The 14,963-nt window shown below is 46.6% G+C and overlaps 5 non-coding genes and 1 pseudogene across 5 annotated transcripts; all 6 read right to left on the reverse strand.

The window, feature by feature from the left end:
- Positions 1–2,125: 2,125 nt before the first annotated feature.
- LOC147110055 (5S ribosomal RNA) lies at positions 2,126–2,244 on the reverse strand. Its single transcript, XR_015080483.1, has one exon. It is a non-coding gene; the product is annotated as a 5S ribosomal RNA (ribosomal RNA).
- Positions 2,245–4,665: 2,421 nt separating this feature from the next.
- Positions 4,666–4,784, reverse strand: LOC147110056 (5S ribosomal RNA). Its single transcript, XR_015080462.1, has one exon. It is a non-coding gene; the product is annotated as a 5S ribosomal RNA (ribosomal RNA).
- Positions 4,785–7,201: 2,417 nt separating this feature from the next.
- On the reverse strand, positions 7,202–7,320 carry LOC147110057 (5S ribosomal RNA; annotated as a pseudogene).
- Positions 7,321–9,741: 2,421 nt separating this feature from the next.
- On the reverse strand, positions 9,742–9,860 carry LOC147110058 (5S ribosomal RNA). Its single transcript, XR_015080463.1, has one exon. It is a non-coding gene; the product is annotated as a 5S ribosomal RNA (ribosomal RNA).
- Positions 9,861–12,267: 2,407 nt separating this feature from the next.
- On the reverse strand, positions 12,268–12,386 carry LOC147110059 (5S ribosomal RNA). Its single transcript, XR_015080474.1, has one exon. It is a non-coding gene; the product is annotated as a 5S ribosomal RNA (ribosomal RNA).
- A 2,418-nt stretch (positions 12,387–14,804) lies between these two features.
- On the reverse strand, positions 14,805–14,923 carry LOC147110060 (5S ribosomal RNA). Its single transcript, XR_015080464.1, has one exon. It is a non-coding gene; the product is annotated as a 5S ribosomal RNA (ribosomal RNA).
- Positions 14,924–14,963: the final 40 nt, after the last annotated feature.

Genomic DNA, 14,963 nt, shown 5'->3' on the forward strand with positions numbered 1-14,963 from the left:
TCTTAAGGGAAGTAAGACACCAAATAGCACAGGCTCTCACCATCATTTTACAATCCTCTCTGGCTACAGGTGTGGTGCCCGACCACTGGAGGACTGCTAACGTGCTACCGTTCTTTCAAAAGGGAGAGAGGGATAGACCGCATAATTACAGGACAGTCAGCCTAACCTCGGTGGTGGGAAAATTATTGGAAAAAGTTCTGAGGGACAGGAGAAATCTTCATTTAGAAAGACACGGATTAATCAGGGACAGTCAGCATGGATTTCTTAACGGAAGGTCGTGTCTGACTAACGCAATTCAATTTTTCGAGGAGGTAACAAGGAGGGTCGATGAGGGTAGTGCCTTTGATGTAGTCTATATGGATTTTAGCAAGGCTTTTGATAAGGTCCCGCATGCCAGATTGGTCACGAAAGTAAAAGCCCATGGGATCCAAGGCAAAGTGGCAAGTTGGATCCAAAATTGGCTCAGAGGCAGGAAACAAAGGGTAATGGTCGAAGGGTGTTTTTGTGACCGGAAGGCTGTTTCCAGTGGGGTTCCGCAGGGCTCACAGAATCACAGAAACCCCACAGTGCAGATAGAGGCCATTTCGGCCCATCGAGCCTGCACCGACTCAGTACTGGGCCCTTTGCTTTTTCTGGTATATATCAATGATTTGGATTTGAATGTAGGAAGTATGATTAAGAAGTTTGCAGATGATACAAAAATTGGCCGTGTGGTTAATAATGAAACAGAATGCTGTAGACTGCAGGAAGATATCAATGGACTCGTCTAGTGGGCAGAACAGTGGCAAATGGAATTCAGTTGGAATACACAATAAATGGTAGGACACTGAGAAATGCAGAGGATCAGCGGGACCTTGGAGTGCATGTCCACAGATCCCTGAAGGTAGCAGGACAGGTAGATAAAGTGGTTAAGCAGGCATACGGGATACTTGCCTTTATTAGCCGAGGCGTAGAATATAAGAGCGGGGAGGTTATGCTTCAACTGTATAAAACACTAGTTAGGCCGCAGCTAGAGTGCCGCGTGCAGTTCTGGTCACCACATTACAAGAAGGATGCGATTGCACTAGAGAAGGTGCAGAGGAGATTTCCGAGGATGTTGCCTGGGCTGGGGAATTTTAGTTATGAGGAAAGATTGGATAGGCTGGGGTTGTTTTCTTTGGAACACAGGAGGCTGAGGCGAGACCTAATTGAGGTGTGTAAAATTATGAGGGGCCGAGATAGAGTGGATAGGAAGGACCTATTTCCCTTAGCAGAAGGGTCAATAATAGATTTCAAGTAATTGGTAGGAGGTTTACAGGGAATTTGAGGAGACATTTTTTCACCCAGTGAATGGTGGGGGTCTGGAATGCACTGCCTGAAAGGGTGGTAGAGGCAGAAACCCTCATCACGTTTAAAAAGTACTTGGATATGCACTTGAACTGCCGTAACCTACAAGGCTACGGACCAAGTGCTGTAAAGTGGGATTTGGGTGGATTGCTCTTTGTCGGCTGGCACGGACAAGATGGGCCGAATGGCCTCCTTCTGTGCTGTAAATTTCTATGATTCTGCCTGATCATGTGACATCTGCCCACACGACTTCTACAAATGTTATTACATTGTAGCCAGGATTGTTTAGTTTCCAATTCCGCCCATTTTGAAGCCAGGTCTCCGTTATGGCTACTATTGCATAACCCCATGTGGCAACTTGCGCCTGCAACTCGTCAATCTTATTTGTAACGCTCCTCGCATTAACACACATGCATTTCAACAGCATGCTAGTTGGCTTTGCTTTTTTCCTGAATTTAACTGCTGCTCTTTCTACATTCTTCTTTGTTCTGTTGCTGTTTGTCCCTCCGAGTTTTCTATGCACCTTGTCTCTCCTCTCTGCTGCTGTGTCCTGGTGGCCCTCCGCCAGTGTGTGTATTTTGGCTATCTTATTTTCTTCTTCTGCTTATTTCGGCCCTGTGTCTGGAGCCCCTTGCATTTGTGTAGCAGCAGGAGAATGTGCAGCGAAGAAATGGTCAAAGGAAAGCGAGAGAGAGAGAGAGAGAGAGAGAGAGAGAGCAGCAAAAAGGATGTTGATTGATTAAGAGCAGTGTGTGCGCGTGTGTGTGCAAAACGTTGAGCAGCCTGTGGCGGCAGCAAAAGCCTACTGCACCCGGTATTCCCAGGCAGTCTCCCATCCAAGTACTAACCAGGCCTGACTCTGCTTAGCTTCCGAGATCAGACGAGATCGGGCGCATTCAGACTAGTATGGCCGTAGGCATATGCTAGCTGGCTTTCTCTTTACTTAAAGCTGTCGCCCATTTTTTTCTCTTCTACGCATTCATACAAGTATTCAACACTCAATTTACATTTACAAATTTTACTCCTCCCGCAACCCCCCACCCCCCCTCCACCTCTTCTTGCTGCTCTGCCTCCCACACAAACAAACTACAAGCCCAACCCTTCATTGCCTTCTATTCAAATATTACATCAAATAAACATGCTCAAACACCAAGTCTTAAGGGCTGTAGCATCTTTCAAACTGGACAAATACCCAGGCCCGCATCAAATCTATCCCACACTCTTAAGAGAAGTAAGACACCAAATAGCACAGGCTCTCACCATCATTTTACAATCCTCTCTGGCTACAGGTGTGGTGCCCGACCACTGGAGGACTGCTAACGTGCTACCGTTCTTTCAAAAGGGAGAGAGGGATAGACCGCATAATTACAGGCCAGTCAGCCTAACCTCGGTGGTGGGAAAATTATTGGAAAAAGTTCTGAGGGACAGGAGAAATCTTCATTTAGAAAGACACGGATTAATCAGGGACAGTCAGCATGGATTTCTTAACGGAAGGTCGTGTCTGACTAACGCAATTCAATTTTTCGAGGAGGTAACAAGGAGGGTCGATGAGGGTAGTGCCTTTGATGTAGTCTATATGGATTTTAGCAAGGCTTTTGATAAGGTCCCGCATGCCAGATTGGTCACGAAAGTAAAAGCCCATGGGATCCAAGGCAAAGTGGCAAGTTGGATCCAAAATTGGCTCAGAGGCAGGAAACAAAGGGTAATGGTCGAAGGGTGTTTTTGTGACCGGAAGGCTGTTTCCAGTGGGGTTCCGCAGGGCTCACAGAATCACAGAAACCCCACAGTGCAGATAGAGGCCATTTCGGCCCATCGAGCCTGCACCGACTCAGTACTGGGCCCTTTGCTTTTTCTGGTATATATCAATGATTTGGATTTGAATGTAGGAAATATGATTAAGAAGTTTGCAGATGATACAAAAATTGGCCGTGTGGTTAATAATGAAACAGAATGCTGTAGACTGCAGGAAGATATCAATGGACTCGTCTAGTGGGCAGAACAGTGGCAAATGGAATTCAGTTGGAATACACAATAAATGGTAGGACACTGAGAAATGCAGAGGATCAGCGGGACCTTGGAGTGCATGTCCACAGATCCCTGAAGGTAGCAGGACAGGTAGATAAAGTGGTTAAGCAGGCATACGGGATACTTGCCTTTATTAGCCGAGGCGTAGAATATAAGAGCGGGGAGGTTATGCTTCAACTGTATAAAACACTAGTTAGGCCGCAGCTAGAGTGCCGCGTGCAGTTCTGGTCACCACATTACAAGAAGGATGCGATTGCACTAGAGAAGGTGCAGAGGAGATTTCCGAGGATGTTGCCTGGGCTGGGGAATTTTAGTTATGAGGAAAGATTGGATAGGCTGGGGTTGTTTTCTTTGGAACACAGGAGGCTGAGGCGAGACCTAATTGAGGTGTGTAAAATTATGAGGGGCCGAGATAGAGTGGATAGGAAGGACCTATTTCCCTTAGCAGAAGGGTCAATAATAGATTTCAAGTAATTGGTAGGAGGTTTACAGGGAATTTGAGGAGACATTTTTTCACCCAGTGAATGGTGGGGGTCTGGAATGCACTGCCTGAAAGGGTGGTAGAGGCAGAAACCCTCATCACGTTTAAAAAGTACTTGGATATGCACTTGAACTGCCGTAACCTACAAGGCTACGGACCAAGTGCTGTAAAGTGGGATTTGGGTGGATTGCTCTTTGTCGGCTGGCACGGACAAGATGGGCCGAATGGCCTCCTTCTGTGCTGTAAATTTCTATGATTCTGCCTGATCATGTGACATCTGCCCACACGACTTCTACAAATGTTATTACATTGTAGCCAGGATTGTTTAGTTTCCAATTCCGCCCATTTTGAAGCCAGGTCTCCGTTATGGCTACTATTGCATAACCCCATGTGGCAACTTGCGCCTGCAACTCGTCAATCTTATTTGTAACGCTCCTCGCATTAACACACATGCATTTCAACAGCATGCTAGTTGGCTTTGCTTTTTTCCTGAATTTAACTGCTGCTCTTTCGACATTCTTCTTTGTTCTGTTGCTGTTTGTCCCTCCGAGTTTTCTATGCACCTTGTCTCTCCTCTCTGCTGCTGTGTCCTGGTGGCCCTCCGCCAGTGTGTGTATTTTGGCTATCTTATTTTCTTCTTCTGCTTATTTCGGCCCTGTGTCTGGAGCCCCTTGCATTTGTGTAGCAGCAGGAGAATGTGCAGCGAAGAAATGGTCAAAGGAAAGCGAGAGAGAGAGAGAGAGAGAGAGAGCAGCAAAAAGGATGTTGATTGATTAAGAGCAGTGTGTGCGCGTGTGTGTGCAAAACGTTGAGCAGCCTGTGGCGGCAGCAAAAGCCTACTGCACCTGGTATTCCCAGGCGGTCTCCCATCCAAGTACTAACCAGGCCTGACTCTGCTTAGCTTCCGAGATCAGACGAGATCGGGCGCATTCAGACTAGTATGGCCGTAGGCATATGCTGGCTGGCTTTCTCTTTACTTAAAGCTGTCGCCCATTTTTTTCTCTTCTACGCATTCATACAAGTATTCAACACTCAATTTACATTTACAAATTTTACTCCTCCCGCAACCCCCCACCCCCCCTCCACCTCTTCTTGCTGCTCTGCCTCCCACACAAACAAACTACAAGCCCAACCCTTCATTGCCTTCTATTCAAATATTACATCAAATAAACATGCTCAAACACCAAGTCTTAAGGGCTGTAGCATCTTTCAAACTGGACAAATACCCAGGCCCGCATCAAATCTATCCCACACTCTTAAGGGAAGTAAGACACCAAATAGCACAGGCTCTCACCATCATTTTACAATCCTCTCTGGCTACAGGTGTGGTGCCCGACCACTGGAGGACTGCTAACGTGCTACCGTTCTTTCAAAAGGGAGAGAGGGATAGACCGCATAATTACAGGCCAGTCAGCCTAACCTCGGTGGTGGGAAAATTATTGGAAAAAGTTCTGAGGGACAGGAGAAATCTTCATTTAGAAAGACACGGATTAATCAGGGACAGTCAGCATGGATTTCTTAACGGAAGGTCGTGTCTGACTAACGCAATTCAATTTTTCGAGGAGGTAACAAGGAGGGTCGATGAGGGTAGTGCCTTTGATGTAGTCTATATGGATTTTAGCAAGGCTTTTGATAAGGTCCCGCATGCCAGATTGGTCACGAAAGTAAAAGCCCATGGGATCCAAGGCAAAGTGGCAAGTTGGATCCAAAATTGGCTCAGAGGCAGGAAACAAAGGGTAATGGTCGAAGGGTGTTTTTGTGACCGGAAGGCTGTTTCCAGTGGGGTTCCGCAGGGCTCACAGAATCACAGAAACCCCACAGTGCAGATAGAGGCCATTTCGGCCCATCGAGCCTGCACCGACTCAGTACTGGGCCCTTTGCTTTTTCTGGTATATATCAATGATTTGGATTTGAATGTAGGAAGTATGATTAAGAAGTTTGCAGATGATACAAAAATTGGCCGTGTGGTTAATAATGAAACAGAATGCTGTAGACTGCAGGAAGATATCAATGGACTCGTCTAGTGGGCAGAACAGTGGCAAATGGAATTCAGTTGGAATACACAATAAATGGTAGGACACTGAGAAATGCAGAGGATCAGCGGGACCTTGGAGTGCATGTCCACAGATCCCTGAAGGTAGCAGGACAGGTAGATAAAGTGGTTAAGCAGGCATACGGGATACTTGCCTTTATTAGCCGAGGCGTAGAATATAAGAGCGGGGAGGTTATGCTTCAACTGTATAAAACACTAGTTAGGCCGCAGCTAGAGTGCCGCGTGCAGTTCTGGTCACCACATTACAAGAAGGATGCGATTGCACTAGAGAAGGTGCAGAGGAGATTTCCGAGGATGTTGCCTGGGCTGGGGAATTTTAGTTATGAGGAAAGATTGGATAGGCTGGGGTTGTTTTCTTTGGAACACAGGAGGCTGAGGCGAGACCTAATTGAGGTGTGTAAAATTATGAGGGGCCGAGATAGAGTGGATAGGAAGGACCTATTTCCCTTAGCAGAAGGGTCAATAATAGATTTCAAGTAATTGGTAGGAGGTTTACAGGGAATTTGAGGAGACATTTTTTCACCCAGTGAATGGTGGGGGTCTGGAATGCACTGCCTGAAAGGGTGGTAGAGGCAGAAACCCTCATCACGTTTAAAAAGTACTTGGATATGCACTTGAACTGCCGTAACCTACAAGGCTACGGACCAAGTGCTGTAAAGTGGGATTTGGGTGGATTGCTCTTTGTCGGCTGGCACGGACAAGATGGGCCGAATGGCCTCCTTCTGTGCTGTAAATTTCTATGATTCTGCCTGATCATGTGACATCTGCCCACACGACTTCTACAAATGTTATTACATTGTAGCCAGGATTGTTTAGTTTCCAATTCCGCCCATTTTGAAGCCAGGTCTCCGTTATGGCTACTATTGCATAACCCCATGTGGCAACTTGCGCCTGCAACTCGTCAATCTTATTTGTAACACTCCTCGCATTAACACACATGCATTTCAACAGCATGCTAGTTGGCTTTGCTTTTTTCCTGAATTTAACTGCTGCTCTTTCTACATTCTTCTTTGTTCTGTTGCTGTTTGTCCCTCCGAGTTTTCTATGCACCTTGTCTCTCCTCTCTGCTGCTGTGTCCTGGTGGCCCTCCGCCAGTGTGTGTATTTTGGCTATCTTATTTTCTTCTTCTGCTTATTTCGGCCCTGTGTCTGGAGCCCCTTGCATTTGTGTAGCAGCAGGAGAATGTGCAGCGAAGAAATGGTCAAAGGAAAGCGAGAGAGAGAGAGAGAGAGAGCAGCAAAAAGGATGTTGATTGATTAAGAGCAGTGTGTGCGCGTGTGTGTGCAAAACGTTGAGCAGCCTGTGGCGGCAGCAAAAGCCTACTGCACCTGGTATTCCCAGGCAGTCTCCCAACCAAGTACTAACCAGGCCTGACTCTGCTTAGCTTCCGAGATCAGACGAGATCGGGCACATTCAGACTAGTATGGCCGTAGGCATATGCTAGCTGGCTTTCTCTTTACTTAAAGCTGTCGCCCATTTTTTTCTCTTCTACGCATTCATACAAGTATTCAACACTCAATTTACATTTACAAATTTTACTCCTCCCGCAACCCCCCACCCCCCCTCCACCTCTTCTTGCTGCTCTGCCTCCCACACAAACAAACTACAAGCCCAACCCTTCATTGCCTTCTATTCAAATATTACATCAAATAAACATGCTCAAACACCAAGTCTTAAGGGCTGTAGCATCTTTCAAACTGGACAAATACCCAGGCCCGCATCAAATCTATCCCACACTCTTAAGAGAAGTAAGACACCAAATAGCACAGGCTCTCACCATCATTTTACAATCCTCTCTGGCTACAGGTGTGGTGCCCGACCACTGGAGGACTGCTAACGTGCTACCGTTCTTTCAAAAGGGAGAGAGGGATAGACCGCATAATTACAGGCCAGTCAGCCTAACCTCGGTGGTGGGAAAATTATTGGAAAAAGTTCTGAGGGACAGGAGAAATCTTCATTTAGAAAGACACGGATTAATCAGGGACAGTCAGCATGGATTTCTTAACGGAAGGTCGTGTCTGACTAACGCAATTCAATTTTTCGAGGAGGTAACAAGGAGGGTCGATGAGGGTAGTGCCTTTGATGTAGTCTATATGGATTTTAGCAAGGCTTTTGATAAGGTCCCGCATGCCAGATTGGTCACGAAAGTAAAAGCCCATGGGATCCAAGGCAAAGTGGCAAGTTGGATCCAAAATTGGCTCAGAGGCAGGAAACAAAGGGTAATGGTCGAAGGGTGTTTTTGTGACCGGAAGGCTGTTTCCAGTGGGGTTCCGCAGGGCTCACAGAATCACAGAAACCCCACAGTGCAGATAGAGGCCATTTCGGCCCATCGAGCCTGCACCGACTCAGTACTGGACCCTTTGCTTTTTCTGGTATATATCAATGATTTGGATTTGAATGTAGGAAGTATGATTAAGAAGTTTGCAGATGATACAAAAATTGGCCGTGTGGTTAATAATGAAACAGAATGCTGTAGACTGCAGGAAGATATCAATGGACTCGTCTAGTGGGCAGAACAGTGGCAAATGGAATTCAGTTGGAATACACAATAAATGGTAGGACACTGAGAAATGCAGAGGATCAGCGGGACCTTGGAGTGCATGTCCACAGATCCCTGAAGGTAGCAGGACAGGTAGATAAAGTGGTTAAGCAGGCATACGGGATACTTGCCTTTATTAGCCGAGGCGTAGAATATAAGAGCGGGGAGGTTATGCTTCAACTGTATAAAACACTAGTTAGGCCGCAGCTAGAGTGCCGCGTGCAGTTCTGGTCACCACATTACAAGAAGGATGCGATTGCACTAGAGAAGGTGCAGAGGAGATTTCCGAGGATGTTGCCTGGGCTGGGGAATTTTAGTTATGAGGAAAGATTGGATAGGCTGGGGTTGTTTTCTTTGGAACACAGGAGGCTGAGGCGAGACCTAATTGAGGTGTGTAAAATTATGAGGGGCCGAGATAGAGTGGATAGGAAGGACCTATTTCCCTTAGCAGAAGGGTCAATAATAGATTTCAAGTAATTGGTAGGAGGTTTACAGGGAATTTGAGGAGACATTTTTTCACCCAGTGAATGGTGGGGGTCTGGAATGCACTGCCTGAAAGGGTGGTAGAGGCAGAAACCCTCATCACGTTTAAAAAGTACTTGGATATGCACTTGAACTGCCGTAACCTACAAGGCTACGGACCAAGTGCTGTAAAGTGGGATTTGGGTGGATTGCTCTTTGTCGGCTGGCACGGACAAGATGGGCCGAATGGCCTCCTTCTGTGCTGTAAATTTCTATGATTCTGCCTGATCATGTGACATCTGCCCACACGACTTCTACAAATGTTATTACATTGTAGCCAGGATTGTTTAGTTTCCAATTCCGCCCATTTTGAAGCCAGGTCTCCGTTATGGCTACTATTGCATAACCCCATGTGGCAACTTGCGCCTGCAACTCGTCAATCTTATTTGTAACGCTCCTCGCATTAACACACATGCATTTCAACAGCATGCTAGTTGGCTTTGCTTTTTTCCTGAATTTAACTGCTGCTCTTTCGACATTCTTCTTTGTTCTGTTGCTGTTTGTCCCTCCGAGTTTTCTATGCACCTTGTCTCTCCTCTCTGCTGCTGTGTCCTGGTGGCCCTCCGCCAGTGTGTGTATTTTGGCTATCTTATTTTCTTCTTCTGCTTATTTCGGCCCTGTGTCTGGAGCCCCTTGCATTTGTGTAGCAGCAGGAGAATGTGCAGCGAAGAAATGGTCAAAGGAAAGCGAGAGAGAGAGAGAGAGAGAGAGAGCAGCAAAAAGGATGTTGATTGATTAAGAGCAGTGTGTGCGCGTGTGTGTGCAAAACGTTGAGCAGCCTGTGGCGGCAGCAAAAGCCTACTGCACCTGGTATTCCCAGGCGGTCTCCCATCCAAGTACTAACCAGGCCTGACTCTGCTTAGCTTCCGAGATCAGACGAGATCGGGCGCATTCAGACTAGTATGGCCGTAGGCATATGCTGGCTGGCTTTCTCTTTACTTAAAGCTGTCGCCCATTTTTTTCTCTTCTACGCATTCATACAAGTATTCAACACTCAATTTACATTTACAAATTTTACTCCTCCCGCAACCCCCCACCCCCCCTCCACCTCTTCTTGCTGCTCTGCCTCCCACACAAACAAACTACAAGCCCAACCCTTCATTGCCTTCTATTCAAATATTACATCAAATAAACATGCTCAAACACCAAGTCTTAAGGGCTGTAGTATCTTTCAAACTGGACAAATACCCAGGCCCGCATCAAATCTATCCCACACTCTTAAGAGAAGTAAGACACCAAATAGCACAGGCTCTCACCATCATTTTACAATCCTCTCTGGCTACAGGTGTGGTGCCCGACCACTGGAGGACTGCTAACGTGCTACCGTTCTTTCAAAAGGGAGAGAGGGATAGACCGCATAATTACAGGCCAGTCAGCCTAACCTCGGTGGTGGGAAAATTATTGGAAAAAGTTCTGAGGGACAGGAGAAATCTTCATTTAGAAAGACACGGATTAATCAGGGACAGTCAGCATGGATTTCTTAACGGAAGGTCGTGTCTGACTAACGCAATTCAATTTTTCGAGGAGGTAACAAGGAGGGTCGATGAGGGTAGTGCCTTTGATGTAGTCTATATGGATTTTAGCAAGGCTTTTGATAAGGTCCCGCATGCCAGATTGGTCACGAAAGTAAAAGCCCATGGGATCCAAGGCAAAGTGGCAAGTTGGATCCAAAATTGGCTCAGAGGCAGGAAACAAAGGGTAATGGTCGAAGGGTGTTTTTGTGACCGGAAGGCTGTTTCCAGTGGGGTTCCGCAGGGCTCAGAGAATCACAGAAACCCCACAGTGCAGATAGAGGCCATTTCGGCCCATCGAGCCTGCACCGACTCAGTACTGGGCCCTTTGCTTTTTCTGGTATATATCAATGATTTGGATTTGAATGTAGGAAGTATGATTAAGAAGTTTGCAGATGATACAAAAATTGGCCGTGTGGTTAATAATGAAACAGAATGCTGTAGACTGCAGGAAGATATCAATGGACTTGTCTAGTGGGCAGAACAGTGGCAAATGGAATTCAGTTGGAATACACAATAAATGGTAGGACACTGAGAAATGCAGAGGATCAGCGGGACCTTGGAGTGCATGTCCACAGATCCCTGAAGGTAGCAGGACAGGTAGATAAAGTGGTTAAGCAGGCATACGGGATACTTGCCTTTATTAGCCGAGGCGTAGAATATAAGAGCGGGGAGGTTATGCTTCAACTGTATAAAACACTAGTTAGGCCGCAGCTAGAGTGCCGCGTGCAGTTCTGGTCACCACATTACAAGAAGGATGCGATTGCACTAGAGAAGGTGCAGAGGAGATTTCCGAGGATGTTGCCTGGGCTGGGGAATTTTAGTTATGAGGAAAGATTGGATAGGCTGGGGTTGTTTTCTTTGGAACACAGGAGGCTGAGGCGAGACCTAATTGAGGTGTGTAAAATTATGAGGGGCCGAGATAGAGTGGATAGGAAGGACCTATTTCCCTTAGCAGAAGGGTCAATAAAAGATTTCAAGTAATTGGTAGGAGGTTTACAGGGAATTTGAGGAGACATTTTTTCACCCAGTGAATGGTGGGGGTCTGGAATGCACTGCCTGAAAGGGTGGTAGAGGCAGAAACCCTCATCACGTTTAAAAAGTACTTGGATATGCACTTGAACTGCCGTAACCTACAAGGCTACGGACCAAGTGCTGTAAAGTGGGATTTGGGTGGATTGCTCTTTGTCGGCTGGCACGGACAAGATGGGCCGAATGGCCTCCTTCTGTGCTGTAAATTTCTATGATTCTGCCTGATCATGTGACATCTGCCCACACGACTTCTACAAATGTTATTACATTGTAGCCAGGATTGTTTAGTTTCCAATTCCGCCCATTTTGAAGCCAGGTCTCCGTTATGGCTACTATTGCATAACCCCATGTGGCAACTTGCGCCTGCAACTCGTCAATCTTATTTGTAACGCTCCTCGCATTAACACACATGCATTTCAACAGCATGCTAGTTGGCTTTGCTTTTTTCCTGAATTTAACTGCTGCTCTTTCGACATTCTTCTTTGTTCTGTTGCTGTTTGTCCCTCCGAGTTTTCTATGCACCTTGTCTCTCCTCTCTGCTGCTGTGTCCTGGTGGCCCTCCGCCAGTGTGTGTATTTTGGCTATCTTATTTTCTTCTTCTGCTTATTTCGGCCCTGTGTCTGGAGCCCCTTGCATTTGTGTAGCAGCAGGAGAATGTGCAGCGAAGAAATGGTCAAAGGAAAGCGAGAGAGAGAGAGAGAGAGCAGCAAAAAGGATGTTGATTGATTAAGAGCAGTGTGTGCGCGCAAAACGTTGAGCAGCCTGTGGTGGCAGCAAAAGCCTACTGCACCTGGTATTCCCAGGCAGTCTCCCATCCAAGTACTAACCAGGCCTGACTCTGCTTAGCTTCCGAGATCAGACGAGATCGGGCGCATTCAGACTAGTATGGCCGTAGGCATATGCTAGCTGGCTTTCTCTTTACTTAAAGCTGTCGCCCATTTTTTCTCTTCTACACATTCATACAAGTATTCAACACTCAATTTACATTTACAAATTTTACTCCTCCCGCAACCCCCCACCCCCCCTCCACCTCTTCTTGCTGCTCTGCCTCCCACACAAACAAACTACAAGCCCAACCCTTCATTGCCTTCTATTCAAATATTACATCAAATAAACATGCTCAAACACCAAGTCTTAAGGGCTGTAGCATCTTTCAAACTGGACAAATACCCAGGCCCGCATCAAATCTATCCCACACTCTTAAGAGAAGTAAGACACCAAATAGCACAGGCTCTCACCATCATTTTACAATCCTCTCTGGCTACAGGTGTGGTGCCCGACCACTGGAGGACTGCTAACGTGCTACCGTTCTTTCAAAAGGGAGAGAGGGATAGACCGCATAATTACAGGCCAGTCAGCCTAACCTCGGTGGTGGGAAAATTATTGGAAAAAGTTCTGAGGGACAGGAGAAATCTTCATTTAGAAAGACACGGATTAATCAGGGACAGTCAGCATGGATTTCTTAACGGAAGGTCGCGTCTGACTAACGCAATTCAATTTTTCGAGGAGGTAACAAGGAGGGTCGATGAGGGTAGTGCCTTTCATGTAGTCTATATGGATTTTAGCAGGGCTTTTGATAAGGTCCCACATGCCAGATTGGTCATGAAAGTAAAAGCCCATGGGATCCAAGGCAAAGTGGCAAGTTGGATCCAAAATTGGCTCAGAGGCAGGAAACAAAGGGTAATGGTCGAAGGGTGTTTTTGTGACCGGAAGGCTGTTTCCAGTGGGGTTCCGCAGGGCTCACAGAATCACAGAAACCCCACAGTGCAGATAGAGGTCATTTCGGCCCATCGAGCCTGCAGCGACTCAGTACTGGGCCCTTTGCTTTTTCTGGTATATATCAATGATTTGGATTTGAATGTAGGAAGTATGATTAAGAAGTTTGCAGATGATACAAAAATTGGCCGTGTGGTTAATAATGAAACAGAATGCTGTAGACTGCAGGAAGATATCAATGGACTCGTCTAGTGGGCAGAACAGTGGCAAATGGAATTCAGTTGGAATACACAATAAATGGTAGGACACTGAGAAATGCAGAGGATCAGCGGGACCTTGGAGTGCATGTCCACAGATCCCTGAAGGTAGCAGGACAGGTAGATAAAGTGGTTAAGCAGGCATACGGGATACTTGCCTTTATTAGCCGAGGCGTAGAATATAAGAGCGGGGAGGTTATGCTTCAACTGTATAAAACACTAGTTAGGCCGCAGCTAGAGTGCCGCGTGCAGTTCTGGTCACCACATTACAAGAAGGATGCGATTGCACTAGAGAAGGTGCAGAGGAGATTTCCGAGGATGTTGCCTGGGCTGGGGAATTTTAGTTATGAGGAAAGATTGGATAGGCTGGGGTTGTTTTCTTTGGAACACAGGAGGCTGAGGCGAGACCTAATTGAGGTGTGTAAAATTATGAGGGGCCGAGATAGAGTGGATAGGAAGGACCTATTTCCCTTAGCAGAAGGGTCAATAATAGATTTCAAGTAATTGGTAGGAGGTTTACAGGGAATTTGAGGAGACATTTTTTCACCCAGTGAATGGTGGGGGTCTGGAATGCACTGCCTGAAAGGGTGGTAGAGGCAGAAACCCTCATCACGTTTAAAAAGTACTTGGATATGCACTTGAACTGCCGTAACCTACAAGGCTACGGACCAAGTGCTGTAAAGTGGGATTTGGGTGGATTGCTCTTTGTCGGCTGGCACGGACAAGATGGGCCGAATGGCCTCCTTCTGTGCTGTAAATTTCTATGATTCTGCCTGATCATGTGACATCTGCCCACACGACTTCTACAAATGTTATTACATTGTAGCCAGGATTGTTTAGTTTCCAATTCCGCCCATTTTGAAGCCAGGTCTCCGTTATGGCTACTATTGCATAACCCCATGTGGCAACTTGCGCCTGCAACTCGTCAATCTTATTTGTAACGCTCCTCGCATTAACACACATGCATTTCAACAGCATGCTAGTTGGCTTTGCTTTTTTCCTGAATTTAACTGCTGCTCTTTCGACATTCTTCTTTGTTCTGTTGCTGTTTGTCCCTCCGAGTTTTCTATGCACCTTGTCTCTCCTCTCTGCTGCTGTGTCCTGGTGGCCCTCCGCCAGTGTGTGTATTTTGGCTATCTTATTTTCTTCTTCTGCTTATTTCGGCCCTGTGTCTGGAGCCCCTTGCATTTGTGTAGCAGCAGGAGAATGTGCAGCGAAGAAATGGTCAAAGGAAAGCGAGAGAGAGAGAGAGAGAGAGAGCAGCAAAAAGGATGTTGATTGATTAAGAGCAGTGTGTGCGCGTGTGTGTGCAAAACGTTGAGCAGCCTGTGGCGGCAGCAAAAGCCTACTGCACCTGGTATTCCCAGGCGGTCTCCCATCCAAGTACTAACCAGGCCTGACTCTGCTTAGCTTCCGAGATCAGACGAGATCGGGCGCATTCAGACTAGTATGGCCGTAGGCATATGCTGGCTGGCTTTCTCTTTACTTAAAGCTGTCGCCC

The sequence above is a fragment of the Somniosus microcephalus genome, chromosome 12, assembly GCF_052327205.1.
Source record: "Somniosus microcephalus isolate GS21.2 chromosome 12, FLI_Smic_1.0, whole genome shotgun sequence".
NCBI classification, from domain to species: Eukaryota; Metazoa; Chordata; class Chondrichthyes; order Squaliformes; family Somniosidae; genus Somniosus; species Somniosus microcephalus.